General features: G+C 35.4%; 1 non-coding gene across 1 annotated transcript; it reads left to right on the top strand.

Annotated features, from left to right (window-relative positions):
- The first annotated feature begins 576 nt into the window (after positions 1-576).
- Positions 577-683, top strand: LOC121211942 (small nucleolar RNA R71). The gene has a single exon (XR_005907158.1). It is a non-coding gene; the product is annotated as a small nucleolar RNA R71 (small nucleolar RNA).
- The last annotated feature ends 4,412 nt before the right edge of the window (positions 684-5,095 follow it).

Below are 5,095 nucleotides of genomic sequence, written 5' to 3'. Positions count from 1 at the left end.
TCTGACACCGAGATGAATTTAGAAAGCATCTCTTCAAGGTTCAGTTTCTTCTCTTGTTGATAAGGTGGCTGTTGAAAACCTTGAGGATTTTATGGCTTTTGATTCTCTTGACCAGCCTAGGAGAAATTTGGGTGGTTCCTCCAACCTGCATTATAAGTATTACTATATGGGTTATTTTGAGATCTAAAGTTATTATTACCCATATAGTTGACTTGTTCTTTTTCAGTTGTAGGATTGAAGGATTGGTATTCTGTATGCACACCTACTCCGCTTGAGTCACACCACATTACTGGATGTACCTATGTAGAGCCAAGTAAACCATTAATCTTTTTATTGAGAAGTTCTACCTGATTAGAGAGTATGGTGACTGAATCGATGTTATAAACGCCGACTGTTTTCATTGGCTTTGTCCTCATAACTTTTCACTGATAGTTATTCAGTGACATCTCCTCTATAAATTCATGGGCATCTTCTGGTGTTTTATTGTTGATGGTTCCACCAGCAGTTGCGTCAACCATTTGCCGAGTTGAGGGATTCACACCATTGTAGAACGTTTGAACTTGCAGCCAAAGCAGTAACCCATGGTGAGGGCATCTTCTCAGTAAGTCTTTGTATCTCTCCCATGCATCGTAAAGTGTGTCTAAATCTATCTGCACAAAAGAAGAGATATCATTACGTAATTTAGTCGTTTTAGCTGGCAGAAAATATTTTAGTAAAAATTTCTCAGTCATTTGTTCCCAAGTAGTGATAGACCCTCGTGGTAACGAGTTCAACAACTGTTTAGCTTTGTTTCTCAGTGAAAAGGGAAATAACTGAAGACGAATGGCATCATCAGAAATGCCATTGATTTTGAATGTATCGCAAAATTCAAGAAAATTTGCCAAGTACGTGTTGGGATCCTCATCCCGCAAACCATCAAACTGAACAAACTGCTGTATCAACTGAATTGTGTTAGGTTTTAGTTCGAAATTATTCACAGTAATAGTAGGTCTAACTATACTAGACTCAGGTCCTGTTAAAGAAGGTTTAGCATAATCATACATAGTACGAGGAGCAGGATTTGGATTAGTAGCAATTGTAAGAGGCAGCTGCTCGCCTAGGTTTTCAACCATCTCGTCAGTTGGGGTTTGAGTATCGTCTTCTTGCTCGTTCTTCGTGTATCGTAAACTACGCCTTATTTCTCTTTGATTTTTTCAAATTGTACGATCGATTTCTTCGTGTATCTAGTCATAAACTATAAAAACCTGCCAAGACAGAGAAAAAGTAAATTAATAAATAATAAAATAAAATAAAATTGCAAGAAAAATAAATGGCTAAAGTAATAAAAATTTAGTGTTCCTAATATTTCAGTTCCCCGGCGCGGCGCCAAAAACTTGATCGCGTGATTCGTAACAAGTAATAAATATTTATAATGAAGATCAAACCTAGACTAACTATTATCACGACGAAATGCAAGTACACCTATCGAACAATAGTATACTAATGGCAAGACCGGGATATCGTACCCAAGGGAGCCAAAAGTACTAGTAATAACTATCTTTTTATTATCTAGCCTAAGAATAAAAGGTTTTGTTTTAATTAACTAATTATTTAAACTAATTAACTAATTTAATTAAAGCAAAGAGAAAACTTAGAAAAAGACTTGAAGAAAAGCAATTGATAAAGACGACACCCAAGGAAGAATCCACCTAGATTTCACTTGTTATCTGACTCTGAGCCGGACGATTTATTCACTTGACTTGATCTGTGAGACTCCCTAACCTATGTTATTATCCCTTTCGAGACTAATAACATCTAACCCTCAGTTGAATTAACCGAAATTTCTTTCTTAATTAAAACCCCTAGGGAAGCAGTAAATCACTCTATGGACTCCCATATTAGGTTTCACCCTAATCCGGTAAAATCTCGTAACCCTATCTCTAGGCGTTTGATCAACTCCGCTTAATTATGTCAAATCTACTCTTAGGCAGGGTCTATTCCTCGTCTGCATAAGCACATCAAATCATGAATTAATACCCGGAATATTAACTCAAGTATTAAGAACACATAATTAAGAACAAATCAAGTATTTATAATACAGTTCAGATAATAATAACAAGATCCATCGTAGGTTTTATCCCCCTTAGGTATCTAAGGAGTTTAGTTCATAATAAAATAAGAGTACATCTCAAAAGTATGAAAATAACAAAACATAAAGAAAACTCTAAAACCCTTGAAGGAATTCTGATAGAGATCTTTAGTCTTGGAGTAGCTCCGACTTTTGAGATGGATCGTCTGGCTTCCTTCAAGTAATTCCTAGCATGTGGTTTTGTATTCCAGAAAAGTTCTGGAGAGGCGGCCTCCTTCTAGGTCACACTTAGGGTGTTTATATAGGCTTTGGATTGGCTTTCTTCCTCCCTAAGTACCCTTTTCCGTGTAAAATACAACTCTTTGAAAAAGGGACACGCCCGTGTGCCACGACTGTGTGACGTGATTACTAGGCCGTGCTCGATCCGTTGAATTGTACACAGCAGTGTGGGCTCAATGGCCAGGCTGTGTGAATCGTGAAAACCTTGGTCGACACTCCCGAAGGCTAGGGGCGTGTGAGATGCCCGTGTGGCAAGGCTTAGGCCATGTCATCTTCTTGATTTGGTTCGTTTTATCCTTTTTTAGCTCGTTTTTGGCTCCTTTCGACTCTTGGTGCTCTTCTGAGTACAAAACATGAAATAACCGGATTAAGAGCACCAAAATTCACAAATCTAGTAATAAACATCCATAAATATGCTAAGTATTTGGGGTATAGATATGTATAATTTGGCGTTTATCAGTAACTCAGGTAGCTCTTCAAGAAAAACGTCCGGAAAGTCCTTAATCGTCCTGATATCCTTAACCGAAAAATCTCCAGAACCTGAAACACTGATGTAGGCCAGATACGCCTCACATCTCCTATGAACCAACTTTTCCGCCCTAAATTCAGAAATCACATTCGATAAGTAGTTCCGACATTCCCCAACCTCGCTATCATCCTTTGTGTAACACCTCTAACCCATATCCATCACCAAACTAGGGTTAAGAGGCATTATCGGACATATTAGAATATTTAGAAATCAAAAGTCATACATCATCATTTCATAATCAAAATCAACATAAAGATTACACATCTGTGTGAACAAGCCGTGTGCTTCGCACGACATTAGACACGCCTGTGTGTCTAGACCGTGGAAAAATAGGGCATACATACTAACTTATCCACGTAGCCACAAGACACGGCCATATGTTTAGCCTGTGGTCAAAACTGACTTAGCCACACGGCCTAGCACACGTCCTTGTGTGTGCGATCGTGTGGTCTGCCCAGGCTCATTTCGAAATGGCCCTCGAGCAACACAGCAGAGACACATGCCCGTATCCCTACCCGTGTGGGCATAAAATAGACCATTTACAAGGCCAAAATGCCACTCAATATGAGTCCTTTTTGCAAGTATCATTCAATCATTAATATAGCACATTTTAAGCCAATTAATAGGCGGCCATTCATACACTTCCAAAAGTAATATTAAAACATTATTTACAATGAATCATGACTATCTAATACTTAACTTATAACTGAGCAAATATCATACATATATTTCATAAGTTGATTACGAATTTATTACTTCAATTCATGCACATATCAAACAAAATAATCCATATTACATTACTTTTGGTCCTTTACCATATTTGGCAAAACTAACTTCACAAAATAGTTAAGTACAGATTTTAAACAACATAGTCATATGTGCATTTAATATTAAGTCAAAATCAAAACATAACATATGGCTTAACAAGCATCCATACATGAACCATAAGCCAACCTTACCAAATGGACAAATATGCTTTTAATACCATCTATATATAAGTGCATAGTTACCATGTTATCAATAGCGATTTTCCAGCCTAATTGTCGAGCCAATATACAGAATTTATGTGCTAAATAACATGTCAATATTACCTATACATATCCAATTCAATTCGGTTAGCTAAGTTAATGTCACTACAAATTATAAAATAATCTTACGACTGCAAAGCATGCTTATTATTTACCACTTCCAAACCAATTCACAAGACAAATTATATAACCAAAACAAATCAATAATAAACCACAACCTAAGCACATCCATTAGCGATATTTACTTCACTTGAACCACATTATATTAATCCACAAATGCAAGACATACTATAAATCAAGTTTACCATAATAAGCTAATTATAAACCTTACATATCATTACTCAAAATCAATTTCATGTAACCAACATCACCACATATTTACCATGAATCATACCTCTCAAATTAAGCTTATAATATGTTGGAATATAAATACGAACATTCGTATCATGATCAAAACATTTTCGTATAGCTATATACATATACAAATTTCAAAATCAACTATATCAAAACTAGCCTATACATGCCACATAACTAAAATTCAGAACTTTAATTTACCGAAACGATAACCAGATAGTGTGATGAGATCTCCTTCGACTTCCAACCTGAGCAAGTCTCCGAAACTCTATAAACATAGGAAAAATGCAGACAGAGTAAGCTTTAAAGCTTAGTAAGCTCGTATCTTAATAAACTTAACATAACAAATAATTTCATTACAAAGTCATATGCATGATATGCTATCTTATACAACTTTTCCAAGTTATAAAACATGTTCTCATATCGAATTATCATCGTTTAATATTATACTTGCTTACTTCAATAACTTTAGCTTTCACAAGCTTATTCAACTCAATTCTCCTATATCATTCAATTCACACTTTCATATAGCCAAATGAGCACATTATGGAAATAACACATCTAATCATATATATATGCATAAATCTCATATCATCATTTATACTTAATTTCACCTTTCATACATATAACATCTGACAATCTCACGTATGCCACTTTATAAACCATATCTTATTCATTTATTCATGTTTCATTTACACGTATTCTCATTTCATTTCTGTAGACATCACATAACATTCTTTGCACATATATACTTACCTTTCATTTTCAAATATTGTATACATTTTAATGTACCTGAATCGAAATGTCTTTCACTTAATCATTTATTTCTCGGAATAC

This window comes from Gossypium hirsutum, chromosome A12 (genome assembly GCF_007990345.1).
Source record: "Gossypium hirsutum isolate 1008001.06 chromosome A12, Gossypium_hirsutum_v2.1, whole genome shotgun sequence".
NCBI lineage: Eukaryota > Viridiplantae > Streptophyta > Magnoliopsida > Malvales > Malvaceae > Gossypium > Gossypium hirsutum.
The sequence above is the reverse complement of the archived record's forward strand: the minus strand, read 5'-3'. Positions and strand labels throughout refer to the sequence as shown.